This window comes from Perognathus longimembris, chromosome 2 (assembly GCF_023159225.1).
Source record: "Perognathus longimembris pacificus isolate PPM17 chromosome 2, ASM2315922v1, whole genome shotgun sequence".
NCBI lineage: Eukaryota > Metazoa > Chordata > Mammalia > Rodentia > Heteromyidae > Perognathus > Perognathus longimembris.
Window position 1 is genome coordinate 126,356,975 of NC_063162.1, and position 16,076 is coordinate 126,373,050.

Consider the following 16,076-nt stretch of genomic DNA (forward strand, 5'->3'; position numbering starts at 1 on the left):
GCATAGGTGAAATTTCAAACTTCTTTATTAAAAAGTGTTGCCATTGTATAATAAAATACCCAAGATGACTCATTCAGTCACCCTAATATCTTCTCATCAAGAAGAAGAACAAGCTAAAGGAGACATTATATCTTTCTCTAGCATAACAAGTTAAGTGCAGCATTCCAATCTAAAAGGTGGAATTGTTCCTTTGAGTCAAATAATTAATGATCTCAACCAAAGGAAAGCCGTGACGAGAGAGACCTCTAGTGGGAAAAGTTGCAAGTGTCTTGGGAAAGGGTTTTTATTGTCTATTTCATCTGAGAAAACCAACTTCATACATGCCCAGTGTATGGCAGTGTCCATAGAAGAGCAAACTCAATTCCTTTTTAACAAATGGTGCAGGCCGTTTGGCCAGGCAATGATGCCTTTCTGGGTGAAGTTAGCGAAGTGTTTGTGTGACGCTTAACTTCTCAGCTATCAGATTTTGTAAAACAAGCTATGGATATCTCCAAAGAGAGACAATAAAATAAAATAAATAAAATAAAATAAAAGGATCCAAGAATCTGGAGGCATTCGATGTTTTGCAAACCATTGTCTTGTATTTGTTCATAGAAACAATATTTTCTGAAGGTAGAAAATCAGTAAGATCTCTCAGCTTTACAAAAATCCTAAATTTAATAATGTCTCATAAATAGTTATTGAAAGTTATTTTTTAAGAAAATAATGCAGACCTGTCATATGAAGAGTAGAGAAGCCCAGCAAAGCATAGTTACTTAAAAGAAATACTTGCTTGTGGATGACAGACTGTATCCTTTGACTGATGCTCCCTAGAAGATTATTCCTTCTTTGTTCCCCATACCACTGCATTTAATTGTTCCTCTGATGTTCAAACTAATCCTGTTATTTATTAATTTTTTTCAACTTTAAACAATATGAATGGTGAGTATGAAAATTAATATATGTTTTTGGTGCTGAGAATATGGCCTATTGGTAAGAGTGCTTGCCTCGTATACATGAAGCCCTGGGTTCAATTCCTCAGCACCACATACAGAGAAAGCCAGAAGTGGCTCTATGGCTCAAGTAACAGAGTGCTAGCCTTGAGCAAAAAGAAGCCAGGGACAGTGCTCAGGCCCTGAGTTTAAAGGCCAGGACTGGCAAAAAAATAAAAGAAAGAATATATGTTTTTTGCTAGAGTACTAATCCCCCAAGAAACATGCATCAATTCATATTTACCAGACAAGGTAGTAATATACATTATAATTTAAATTAGGGTACCGCCTTTTAGTTCAGGGAGACACTGAGTGGGAGCTCCATACTTCAGAATGAGTTCCAGCATAAACAAAACATTACAGTGGTTAAAGAACCAAAAAAGCATTGTTATTACCAATACTGAATATAGCACCTATTTTTCCAAAAGTAGAACAGCTATGGAAACTAGTTTCAAATCACAATACTTTCTACAAACTTATTCCATTGTAATGGTAAATGTGTATAATATATACCTTAAAAATGAAACACATTTAGAGGGAAATATGTGGTAAAAACTGTTTTTATGTTCCATGTCAGCTCCTAGTTTTCTGATCCACTTTTAATTCTGTGTATTGTCTTTAATAAAATGCTCTTGCATTTCTCCTTACGGTGATGAAATTTTAAAGCCTATTTACAAGGAGTTAAATGCTCCTTACTAATTTATCTCAGTCAATGGCTAAGGAGAGTCTGTCTTCCTACTCATACCCAAGTCAGAGGGCCTCATAAAACAGGACAGTGGTATTCCAAGAAATATAGTTCATTACTCTCTTTGAATCTGGGCTGGTGGCTGAGAGCTGCTTAACTAAGAATTGGTAGTGGAATAAAAGGGGAGAGAAAAATTGTGTCACACAAATGTCATTTCCCTGACTTTGCAATTTACACTAAATCTTTTATAGACATAGAAAGAAAAAAAAACTCAAATTGTGAGTGCATTTTACAAATTTTTTGTTTATATTTCAAAATAATTACAATGACTAGAAAAAACTTCCCAAGACAGTAAAGTATACAGAAACATGTTTATCTGGCTTCCTTTCCAATTACCTCTTCTCTAAAAGAAAATGAACCACATTCCTTGTGTTGCCATGTGTTCTGTAAATAAAACTGCACATTTCAGTCGGCAGCTGTTTCCCTGAACCATGCTGAATGCACACTCACTAGGCTGGCATGTGCACTTCCTGAATGCTTTCCTGGCCCTTTCTCCAATCTCAATAGATCTCAACCCTTTTGTCCACAACAAAGTAATTTTCAAAGCACCTTGAGGCATAAGAAAGAGTGAAAGTAGAAAGAAAAATCTTCAGTGTTTGCCAGGATTCTCATGGAAAAAGAAAAGTCCGTAATTTCATTTGTCAAGGATCTGAAATTCAAATGGTTTCACAGTGTTACAGGTTGTGCTGTTTGAGGAACACACACACACACACACACACACACACACACACACACACTATAAAGAAAAATTGCACATACAATTTCATTCATATTTTAGGCACATTTGATTGTACATACTTATTCATGTTTATATACCTGATATTAATGTTTTTGTATCTCTCAGAAGCAAATAATGGATGGAAAAGAAAGAAAAATGGTAAGAAATCTAAGCTTCTTTTGCAGAAAGCACGTGCCTTGGTTTTAAATGACCTTTATGCTTTGAGATTGTATTTTTACACACCCCTCTTTTAGATCTCAACAAGTTAGTTCAAAATCTACAATCTACCCACTGTTCAACAAGTCATTTCCAACTTCATTCTACTCTCAACAGCCACCAATTAGCAAGTATGTGTACATGCACACATACACACACCTAAAAGCACACACACAAACCTACCAAAATGGGGCTGGGATTATGGCCTAGTGGCAAGAGTGCTTGCCTCATATACATGAGGCCCTGGGTTCAATTCCCCAGCACCACATATACAGAAAACGGCCAGAAGTGGCGCTGTGACTCAAGTGGCAGAGTGCTAGCCTTGAGCAAAAAGAAGCCAGGGACAGTGCTCAGACCCTGAGTCCAAGCCCCAGGACTGGACAAAAAAAAAAAAAAAAAAAAAAAAAAACCTAGCAAAATAAGTTAAACCACATTAGAGGACCTGAGCATTATACAGGTATATCACTTCTGCCAGTAAACAGGCAGGGGCCTTTACAGGTCTCTTTCTCTATCTGCAGCATGAGGATAGTAAGTATTTATCCATTGAAATATTGAATTATCAAGTGATATTGCATCTGAAAATAAACTATCAACTGTGATAGTTTCAGAGATTTTCTCTATCTAAAGAATTGATGGTTATAGAAAGGGGAATCACAGAAATGGTAAGGCAAAGGACAAAAGGCGAATCAATATAACAGTGATACTCACAAGACACTGTGTTGGAAATTAACTTTGCAACTTTGGGGTGAGAGGGGAGAGAAAGCACGAGAAAATCAGGGAGGGGTTAACAATGTACTCAGAATTGTACTCAGTTCCTTTCATATATAACTGTAACCCCTCTGTACATCACCTTTACAACCAAAGTAAATTTTAAAAAAGAATTGATGGTTGTACTTGAGTTTCTCCTAAGTTAGGTCCTGTACCCATTGTTTTGGACCTTATTGAACAGTGAATGAGACTAAAAATTTTCATTTGATGCTGTCAGATTTACTTCCTTGCACTAATAAACAGCCTGTGGGGTAATTACTATTTAACACTACCTTCCAGGAGGGAAGTGAATTTGTGCTCCAGGTGCAATTATCCCATGGATGGTTAGAAGTAGTTTTCCTGATGATTATGGGCTTTACATCCTTAAAGAATTTCAAAGCAACGAAAGACCTAGGAGGTTGTTAGTCTACTGATACAGCCAGAATTCATTAAGAACCAACTAAGTAAGCACAGCTTTCTCTGGTTTGTCATCAAGAATATGACTGGACAAAAGCATTTCTTGAGATGATATTTTAATCAACTTCAGATTTTTTTCACTACAATTGAGCATTTGGCTTTCTCTTACAAGATATTACAGATCAATGTGGGCTTCAAGGAATGTCCTTGTTCTTACACTAATGGAGAGAAATAGGAAATAGTTTGTCACTTCTTTTTCTTAAAGAACACATACATAATATACACTTATTTTCTTACTGGATAAAGTATGCAAAAGTAACTGTTAATTTTGATTTTCTAAAACAAGGAAACTTCAACTTTATTTTTCTTTGCTCTTGTGACAAAGTTCATAGGAACTTTAAAATTGTATATGTTACTGGACTTGAATTTATGTTTTCATAGTTAGAAATTGGCAGGCAAACAGAAAAAAAATAATAAATGCCCACAGGTGATCAATACCACACACTGTGGAGATTGTACAGGCATAGTTTAAAATCATATCATATAGCAATTGTACTTTTATCAGTCATTTCTGCTTAAGTATGGATTTGCTTAACATAAGCATCATATCTCTGTACCTCTACTATGCCTTATTTATTTTTTCAAAATTTATTGAGCATTAGGTGTAGGCCAGGCATAGTGTTAAAGGTAAAAGTTTTAATGGAGATGAATCCAACATGAGCCTAACCGTAAATGAGCTCACAGATTAATGGAAATAAAATAGTTCTCCATAATTTGCTTACTGTGCTGTTTGAAAAATATATGACTTTTGTGAATAACTTTCAAACTTCAACAATCATATAACGTTTATGTAGCTTTCTCCAGTTTTACAGGTAAAAATAAATTTCTTGCTCATTGAGCTAATCAATGACAAATTATGTGTGCCAGGAATCTTACTCTAAGTCCTGTGGGTAAATAAGCAAGATTACGACCATCAAAATAGTACAAAATTGAAAAGCAGGGTTATTAGTATTTTGTCTTCATAATTGCCTTGCTTCTTTTTCTTCTGATCAAATGAAAATGCTTATAAGACATTTTCTTTAAACTCTCATCTTAAATCCATCTCACAAGGAAATTACATGGTATCAAAGCTGAAACTCCTGATCTGAGCAGATGAATTGTGAACATAAGATGCTTTCAAAATAAATCAAAATATTCACATACTCTCAAAACTTTAATACTGTAAATCTGATTCAATCCATTTCAACAGCATACACACACACAAAAAAAAATCTGCTTTTTGTGCACAGGACATCGCATGCAACAGAAAGCTACGTTAGCACTTGCCCTCATGGTTCCAGTTCAAAGAATTGCTGTGCCAGAAGTTGTTTCCTCTGTTATAGGTCCAGGAAAATCTGATTCTTGTTAGTATCATTGCCTATGCCCAGAGAAGGAAGGAAAATGCTGCTTTGATTCAATCCAGACTACAAGTCGCACTGTGCCTGCCAGGGTGGATTTGTATTAAAAAGAGAAAAAAAGAATAATATGTTACTCAAAAGCTTCTGTGTTGAAAGGGGAATGAGGATGTGAAGGAGGATGAGGCAATGATGGTGTCCTGTGTGAATTGAAGAAATATCATAAAAAATCATTTGAGACCATGGGATGGCATATTTTGCATGTTAATTTCAGTAAACAGCACATCTAACAAAATAAAAGTTTTAAGAAGGACTTAGCAGTTAAAAAATCATTTTTAAAAAGTGTTTAATCTTCAGGAGTAATAATGGCAAGTCTTGTTTGGCAATATATATGTACAATGTTCTGTGCATCTCATTTTGATTTTGATTTGTTTTATTCTCAGGCATGACTGGATTGTCAGCAAGGACATCTGTGAACCACATTTGAATCAGTAGCTTCTCATTCTGCAGTTTTCTTTTAAATTTTCCCAAAACAAAGTTTGGGGAAAGAATAGTATTTAAGATGGCATAAAGTGGGCTGGGAATATGGCCTAGTGGCAAGAGTGCTTGCCTCGTATACATGAGGCCCTGAGTTCGATTCCCCAGCACCATGTATTCAGAAAATGGCCAGAAGTGGCGCTGTGGCTCAAGTGGCAGAGTGCTAGCCTTGAGCAAAAAAGAAGCCAGGGACAGTGCTCAAGCCCTGAGTTCACGGCCCAGGACTGGCAAAAAAAAAAAAAAAAAAAGATGGCATAAAGTTTGAATATTTCAGGTTGAAGACCAACACATCAGCATGACAGAGATCAAAAACAAGTATAATTTTCCTGATATGAATTGTTTACTCACTCATTTACTATTTTATTAATTATACAAGTTGTTTTAATTTCTTCTGTGGTTATTAAAAATGTTAAATTGTCTTTTTGCTATAAGATTCCTCAGTTTAGTGAAGTAAGAAAGAAAAATAAAATTATCTCTGAATAAAAGTCTATCAGTAATGACAGCAAGAGGCAAAATGAGTCATCTGATGAGGGTGTAATGGCAAAATACTTACCAGGTCCTTAAAGGCAGATGCACTGAATAGTTCATCTTTGTTAACTATAATGCCTGGAAGAGTCACTGATAAGTGAATGAATCAATGAGTGAATGTATGAAATCAAGCATTTCATGTGGAATTCACAAATAATCCAATAAATGTCTGTTTTTTCAGTCCTATTCACTAAACAAATACTAAAGTAATGAGAAGTGAATGAAATAAATGCTTCGTGACCTATTTGAGACTCAACATATCTGAGAAAAGTGAGTTTTCTTGGCTCATGGCTTGCACTCTGCAAGCTCACACTTCCTTGCTTTCTACATCCAGTACCTCAGTATTTTATGAGATGGACTGAGTGAGAAAGGAGAGCAAGTGGACCATGTAACATGGAAGGCATGCCTTGCTTTCCATGGAGGCTTGTCCTCTCCAGAATGATCTTAAAGTCAATGTGATATTTTGTATTTAGAGGAGTCCACAATTGCTCTGAATTGGTTTTTGACTCATGTACTGAAAACCTCAGCTGTTTTAGTGTTCTGCACCTGATATCATTCCAACATACTGTAAACACATTAGCACATATTACGGCATTGAAAACATAAGCAAGAAAAGGAAATATCTTTCCTTCATGCTTTGGTCAGAGATATTTTATAGTTAACTTACCACACCTGCAGTTTTCAGAAATGTGTGTAAAGGAACTTTCTACTTTGAGTAAATTTTATCTAGTAAACACAACTATTTGCTGGGAAAAAAAGCTGAGAGTCCTTGAAAATGTACTATTTTCTGTTTCAAAATGTATGATGTCTTCCATAAGACAGTCTTCACTATAACTAATTCTAGGTCACTAATATAGATAGGCTCATGGCCTAATTTCAAGTTTCCAAAATATAAATAAAGTATATAAATCTGAAGGTTTTTAATGGTTTAAAGGTGAGTTTCTTTCTTAAAACCTAACCACTACAGCTATGAGCTCAGTCCCAATTTTATTTAAAAGTCAGAATGAAGGGAAGACATGAGAATAAAGTGAAAGGAATTCAATAGAGAATATAGAGGGAAGCAACAAGCAAACAACAAGTGGGATGGACATGTGGAAATCAACTGAGTCCACTAAAAACCTCCTCACAGACAGAAGGGGTAATAGAACTGCACATGTGGGAATTCTCGGTAGTTTAGGAGACAGGTCTACAAGGAGTATAGCAAGTGGCCTACCATTTAGATCATGCAAAATTATACAAAAACATAGTACTTGTAGACATTCAGTAAGTGTTTTTGCATTCTAATTTTGCCTCAGTTTATTCCTAACATCTACTTTCCCTGAAAACACAAGCATTTGAAGATATTCTTACACATATACCACTTAAGGGCAGTATCAACTCACCCTGTAAATGTAAGTTATCTCTTTAATAAATATTAAATTTCAAAATTACCTGTCATTACTTTAATGTGTAATTCATCTTAGGTCAATAAAATAAAGTGTTTGGTAGATGGGTTTTTTTAAAGTTAAAGGAAGAGAACATACAGCTAAGTTCCACTCATTTAGTATTCCTCATTAAAAAAAAAGAAAACATCATATCTGAGTACATTGGAAACTGTATATACTGGTATTAGAACTAGGAAAGTGAAAGGGAATATCAAAATCGAGAGACAAAGGATAAAAAGACAAATGACTCCAAAAGCAATACTTGCAAAACCATTTGGTGTAAACCAACTGAACAACTCATGGGGGGAGAGGGAAAGGAGGAGGGGGGAAGGGGAATGAGGAAGGAGGTAACAAACAGTACAAGAAATGTACCCAAGGCCTAACCTATGAAACTAACCTCCCTGTACATCACTTTGATAATAAAAAAGAAAAAGAAAAGCATCAGAAAATAAGTACTTGAAGTGTGGTGGGGTCAGAATAGATGGATGAAGAGAAGAGGGAAGGATGCAGTCAACAATTCAATATATAACCTACAAAATTAAAAAGAATGAGGGACGGAATGGGTAACAGAGAGATGTGCGAGAATGTTGAAGGGGTGACATTGATCAAAATGCACTATATTCATAAACTGCTGTGTTAAATGGCAGCTCCTTTGTACAATACTTAAAGATAGGTAAAGATTGCAGAAAAGTGAAGTTCCTATATGTACATATAAAAATGACATAAGAGGGCTGGGAATATGGCCTAGTGGAAAGAGTACTCGCCTCTTATACATGAAGCCCTGGGTTCAATTCCCCAGCACCACATATACAGAAAATGGCCAGAAGTGGTGCTGTGGCTCAAGTGACAGAGTGCTAGCCTTGAGCAAAGAGAAGCCAGGGACAGTGCTCAGGCCCTGAGTTCAAGGCCCAGGACTGGCAAAAAAAAAAAAATGACATAAGAGAGATTATGTCTACTGCCTCAAAGGAACATAACACTTTGACTATCTTCCCTTAGCCAACCTAAATACATGAACTCTAGTCCATTATTTTTGTAAAGTCAATTGCTTGTACTGTTGTGAGCATATTTTTTTTGTCCTAGCATTTACTAAAGACATTTGAAATGATCTTGAATTACTTCAGTAGCTATTTATCGATAATTTTATGCCTTTGTTAGCTATCATCTTAGACCTTTCAGTACATTGAATCCTAATCTTTCAGTCTGTCAGGGCCATTTTTGCATTACAAATCATTTGTAGTTTTATAACTGTCATTTCCAAGGACATCTGGAAAAGATAGATTTATGAAAGGTTACCATGCATTCTAAGAAGGCCGGGAATTAGCATGACTTTGTAAAGGTTCTTATAAATTGAGCAGCAGCCATCACTGGCAGTAGGGTGTTTTTTGCTCTTGTCAAGTATCTTTATTTAAATATTAAGGGAGAGATACGACCTTTGGCCTTGGAGATCACTGTGACTTGGGAATGGCCCAACCTATTAGCTGTCAATAGAGTGCACAAGCCTGACTCTCTCAAGGCCCCTATTTGTGGACAGTGTTATAATAACCCTTCCATTAGGCATCCCCAAGGCAAATAACCTCAGCTTTAACAGAGTCAGTTTAAAACTCCTTGGAGTAACATTAAGAGACTATCTGGCAGTTTTAGATCAACTATTCTCAGCATAGATTCAATTCTACAAATTTTAAGCTGTTATGCTAATTTAAAAAATATTTCATATATGCCTGCAAGTAAATATTAGAGCAAAAATGTAGTAATAATCCCATCTATGCCTTTGATTTCTTATCCTGTCTCCTTAACTCAATCCAAATTAGAATGGGAATTTATTTATTTTTTTTTGCAACTAGCGAAGTCTTTTTTTTCCCCAAATTTTTATTATCAAACTGATGTACAGAGAGGTTACAGTTTCATACGTCAGGCATTGGATACATTTCTTGTACTGTTTGTTACATCGTCCCTCATTCCCCCCTACCTACTCCCCCTTTCCCTTCGCCCCCCCCCCCCCCCCCCGTGAGGTGTTCAGTTCACTTACACCAAACAGTTTTGCAAGTATTGCTTTTGTAGTTGTTTGTCTTTTTTATCCTGTGTCTCTCGATTTTGGTATTCCCTTTGGGAATTTATTTTTTAAACATGAGTTCTTTTATTTATCTTTGGGTCTTTTGTTGCAACAAATGTGACAGAGTTGCTCCAGTGTTGTCATATGAACAGGGGATGGAGCTATCAAAGCCCTTCAAAGCACACAGAATTTAGCCCAAATGGAATAGAGTAGTCTTCATTAGAAAGTGATAGTATCAATCTATTTGTACACTAGGAGAAAGTCATGGTGACAAAGCCCCCAATACTTGGTTTTCTCTATCTTCACACCCTTATTTTCTCTTTCTCTCATACTATTTTACCCAAAATATGTCATCTGATGCTATACATCACAAAATAAGTCAAATGAACTGCTTGCATTTGAATCTTAAATAGTTGCTCAGATCTCTAGCTACTACAGGTAGGGTAGGGAGAATGTAGGTCAAAGATGTCTTTATTCTATAAAACATGAAGGTCAAAACACCCCCATGCTTTAAAAAAAATTATAGTTGTTGCTTTGACTCTAAAAATATATCACTAAAGAGGATACTGATATTTGAATATTTGATTCACAGTATTCCCTCAAAATCCTTCTAATTAAAAACAATTAATATACATATCTTCTCAGGTACAACTTGAATCCTTTAATTGTCTGTGTTATATATTAATAAATTAATTAGTTCCCTTATGAATTCTTAGTTTTAAAACTAATGGAAAAGTTAACAAATATTTATGGACTACCTAAACTGCATGTGCAGTGGTACAATATATGTATGTATACACATATAATTTAAACATAACTTTAGATATTCTTTCCATTTTTGAAGTAAAGTCTGATTAATTCTTAAATAAAAGATTAATTTATAAGGAAATAAGAGATTTATTTAGCACCTGACATTATTTATTAACCCTAAAGAAATGGAAGTATACATAATCATTCACTGAATTAAGTTTTGTCCCACATCAGTTTAACTGCTATACAGGAAGAAAAAGTGAAAAGATATCCTGTGCTAAAACCTCCGTGCTCATAAACAACACTTAGGTTTTGATTTATAGTGAAATCACAATTATCCTGTGGTTTTTTTTTTTGTTCACTCTGTCTCTGACATTGCATGTGAAACCATAGGACAATACAAGCTCTGTGACATAATATAGGATGTAATTTAAAGAACTCTATTGATGCTATAAATCACAAGTAGTTCTCTTGAAGAGGTTTATGAATGACAGTAAAAGACTAAGACTGGATTGTATTAGTAGAATTATATACCACATGCAGGTATTTTTATTTGTGTTTAGGGATAACATATTACAAAATATGTAAATAGAGATGTCTTTTTTCTTGATATGTACAAGCTTATTTTATGTCATAAAATGTGGCTTTGGAAAAAACATAAGAAATTTAGTGAAATAGAATATTTGTCATTCTAGTGGGAAGTGCTCTGAAAATAGACCATAGTAGTTAGACAATGTTCTGTTCTGGCAGGTCACTCATAATCTAACTCTGAAAATACAAAGATTTTCTGTATAAAGACTGAGAGAAAAGTAGGTAAGACTTGTTAGTAGCTAAATAAAGAGAAATAACCCTGCAATGACTATGACAGTGTAATTTGCTAAGTATGGGGAGAAAAGCAAGAAAGGTTACTCAACCTGTATAATAAAATCAGAGCTTTCATGAATTTATCTTCTAACAGAACTAATTTTTGCATACATCCAGTAGTTCTGGATTTCTTCCTTTTTTTTCTCTTCTAGGAGAATAAAATGACAACAGCAATTCTTGAGTATTTCTGGCAAATCTGTGATGAGGAGAGGGAATCCCTGCCATCTATTTCTTTTATCTGTAGCCTTCTTAATTATGAGTAAGTTGTCCTACTGGATGTATCCATGTAAAAAATCCAGATGGTCTGGTGCAATGCCAAGATAGTTCTCCCATCAGCTAGTACATATATGTGTTCAAAGACATTAAAATAAAATAATATACAGAAAGATATTTCAACATCTCTAAGTAAAGTCATTGCCAACAGGAGTGTAAAGATTCAAATAGTCTCTTCTTTTCCCTTCTAGCATTGACGATAAATGGCCATTAATCTTCAGGTTTATTTCTAATCTCCCAAGAATATTCTCAAAAAGAATAAATAAATATGCTCTCCCAAAAGCATATTACAATTATGATTCATCTGTATTGTTATGAGCCAGAATATCTTGCTGCCATATTTCCCTTTCCAAAGAAAGAAAGTTATTCCGATCTCATTTCCTATTTTCACCTCCTGATATGGTGCCATAGGCATGCATGAGTTGTCACTCTCAGCTGATGTTGTTTGGTTTTTTTCTTTTTGCCAGTCCTGGGGCTTGAACTCAGGGCCTGGGCACTGTCCCTGGCCTCTTTTGCTCAAGGCCAGCACACTTGAGCCACAGTGCCATCTCTGGCTTTTTTTATATATGTGGTGCTGAGGAATTGAACCCAAGGCTTCATGCACATGAGGCAAGCACTCTACCACTGGGCCATATTCCCAGCTGCTCTCAGCTGATTTTTGAGATAGGGTCTTGCTAATTTTTCTTTGGCTCACTTCAAACTGAGCTCTCCCTGCCCTACCCCACCCCCCATCAATTAGCTGGAATTATAACTATATACCCATCAAGTCCTTCTTGGAAACATATTTTTAGTAACATACTAAGAGTTCACTAAGCTTCTTTGAGTATCTTTCATAAAATTTGAAAAAAGTATGGCTTTTACTTCCTCATATACTGATTTGTCTTTTAATCTCTTCCTTATCAGTAATTCCAATTACATGTCTACTAGTCTACTTTTGAGTTTTCCACACTCTTTTTGCATTTTTCTGAGATTTTCTGTGCTCCCATTTTTGTTGCAGTTCTAATATAATTTTATTGACAGGTCACTACATTTGTACATCCTTTCTTCTGCCATGTAGCATAGTTGAGAGACCTAACATTTTCTTAAAATCAGATATTGCATTTTTCAGTTTTTATTTGATATTTATTTATAGATCTTTATTGTGTGGTGAAATTGTATCTTTTTGGTTTTTCTTTCTGTTTTCTTTAAAGTAGAAATTACAGTTATTTTGAAGTCTTTTTCTGTTAGATTAAAATCTGGAGCATCTCTGGGTCTGTTGCTGTTGATTTTTTTTTTTTTTTTTTTTTTTTTTTTTTTTTTTTGCCAGTCCTAGGGCTTGGAATCAGGGCCTGAGCACTGTTCCTGGCTTCTTTTTGCTCAAGGCTAGCACTCTGCCACTTGAGCCACAGCGCCACTTCTGGCCATTTTCTGTATATGTGGTGCTGGGGAACTGAACACAGGGCTTCATTTATATGAGATGAGCACTATTGCCAGTAGGCCATATTCCCAGCCCTGCTGTTGAATTTTTAAAAGAATCTCTGGATTATGAGTGATTATTTCCTGCCCTTTTACATGACTTTGGGTAATATTTTCCTCTGAGGAATAAAATTTAGCTTTGGTAAAATTTTTATCCAATAATTTCAAATAATTGCCGCTGCCAAGCCCTGGTTTTAGGCTTCAAGTAGGTGTATGACTTCTATTTTGCTATTACTTTTGAAGTGGATCTGTACCATGTTGTAAGGTGTGCTTTTACTTTCTGAATGAATATTTTATAAAGATTATCTAGACTTCAACTTTTAATTTCTTTGCAGCATCCGATTTCATCTATATCTTCTAAATTGATATCTAACCAACTTTCAAATATTTTATGCTATATTTTCAAGTGTATCATCCTGTGCATGAAAGCATTGCCATTGGTTAAGGGCTAAGATGGATTTTATTCAGATTATGTTAAACAGCTTTTCCTGCTGTTAACCCTTCTTGGGTAAGTTTGCTTCTAATGGTACATGTTAGACACCTTCAAATTTCAATTTCTTCTTCGCCACCAGAAATATCCATCAATTTCTTATTGCGTTCTGTTTCTATATTCTATATATGTTTGTATAAACAGATACATAAATAAATATAGATGATATATAAATATATATTCTAAGTAAGTACATATAGGTATATATCTAGATATAGAGAAATATTTTCATTTGAACTGTCTTCTTTTCAAACCTTATGTGATTAGAGGTCACCCCAAGCCCCTTCATCCTCCATAGGTGGGTAAGGTGGTACAAACCTGTCATACTATCTCATAGAATGGTAGACTATTTCATGAAAGCTGAAGGCTATGGCTCAGTGGTAAAATGCCTGCCTAGCAAATACAGCACCTGAGTTCAAACCTTAGTACCACTCAAATTAGAACTTAAATGCTATTCAGTGTTTCAAATGGTTGCTCCCTTCATTTTTTATCAAGTATTTTGTTGTTTTGCCTTTTTAATGAAAATATAAACCTGAATTCAACTTCTCTATCATATTCAGGACCAGGTATGATTTTAAAAAATGAACAAATAAAATGTATAAACTGAAATGGAATCATAACTCTTTCAAGTTTGATAGATTATTCACTGGCAAACATAACCAGCCTAAAGTCTAATAGATGAAAACATGAGGAAGAAAAGGCAGTTTCAACAGATATCTTTTATGTACATAACTAGAATATGTGAATTATTTGCAAGCATAGTCCTTTAATGTTAGATTTGAATGATTTATTGTTTTTCACATTTCTTTTTGAGTGAAAAATATTAATTTTTGGGCATAATTTTTAAAAGCAAGTCATAATATTTAGGCAAGATTAAGTATAGGAAACAAATTTAGTCTTCTACTTGAAATAATGAGAGGTGTTTGTTCGATTTTTGTTTTGTTTTGTGTCAGTCCTAAGATTTAAACTCAGATTCTGGATTCTGTCCCTCAACATCTTTTCTCAAGGTTAGCATTCTACCACTTGAGCCACAAGTAATCTTCTGACTTGTTAATTTTTTTTAATTCTTTGGTAGTTTTTTGGAGATAATTGTCTCACAGAGTTCCCTGCCCATGGTGGCTTTGAACCAAGAACCTCAAATCTCAACCTCCCGAGTAGCTAACATTACAGGCATAAGCCACTGAAGCCTAGTTAGCAATAGCATTTTTAAGCTGTTGTACAAAGGTGGTACCATTTAACACAGCAGTTTATGAATGCAATGCATTTTGATCATTGTCACCCCGTCCAACATTCTCTACCTTTGACTCACCTCTTCTTTTTCTTAATTTTGTGGCAATAGTATTTTTAAAGATAGTCGCGATATAAAAAAAAATTAAAGAGACACTGGATATCAGAGAGCAAAATACTCCTCTATGTGAGACAGACTGTAAATGAAAAGAATCTTATAATTTCCCTAGCTCCCTGCTCTGGAAGAATTTCAGTCACATTGTACAAAATAAGATGGTCTAGTAGTCTCCAATAAGTTTCCTGAGTTAAGGAAACAGAGTTAAAACTCTTGCGTTACAAACACAAGTAAAAGAGCTTGTAAACAGAATACTAGAAAGGGAAGACAAGGGAAGAAGCACCCAGAGGTTTTACCGGATTGCACTTGGGTGTTCAACAGAGGCTGTTCAAGTTTGATGTATTTAAAAAAACTATGCAAGATTTGTGAAGAATCAATAAAAGAAAGTGATAACCTATGAAACAGACTCAAGGCTGGAAAGAATATCTCTTCTTGCTAGCCATATTGAGTGGAAAGAAACCACCAGAAACAATCTTCACAGGTTTTATTTCCATGGAGTGCTTTGGAAGGTTGAGCTTAGATTGAACATCTTTCCAGATTCCACAAATACTGTAAAACAAGACCCAAAAGGACCAAATTGTTTCTAAGTAACTTAACTGCTTTCCAAAATAAAACATCCATGTGAATGAGCTAAAGGCGAATCTGTCCCAGCAGAATTTTGAGATGACTGCAAACTTGTAAAGACACAGAAGCAAAGTACACAATTAAAGCACACCAGGATTTCTGACCTACAGGAACACAAGGGTAACAAACACTGTTGTTTTCAGGCATTAAGGTTGGGTATAATATTTGTGTAACAAAAGATAACTAAGCCAGGAGGGACTTTCTTTAATGTGATAAAGGGCATTTTTGAAACATCTACAGCAGGCTTACAGTGGCAAAATACTAAATATTTCTCCCCATAGATCAGAAATAGACACGGCTGTCTTCTTTCCCTGTTTTTGTTCATTTTGTACTAGTGATTAGTAGCCAATGAAATAGCTAGGCAGAAAATAAAATGCTAAATAAATGGGCAAAACTGTTTCTACTCATAGAAAACATGTATAGATTGAACTACTAGGACTTATAAATGAGATTAGAGAAGTAACATATTACAAGATAAATTTATTTAAAAAATAGTTACATTTCCATGCTCTAGAAATTAAGAAAAAATCC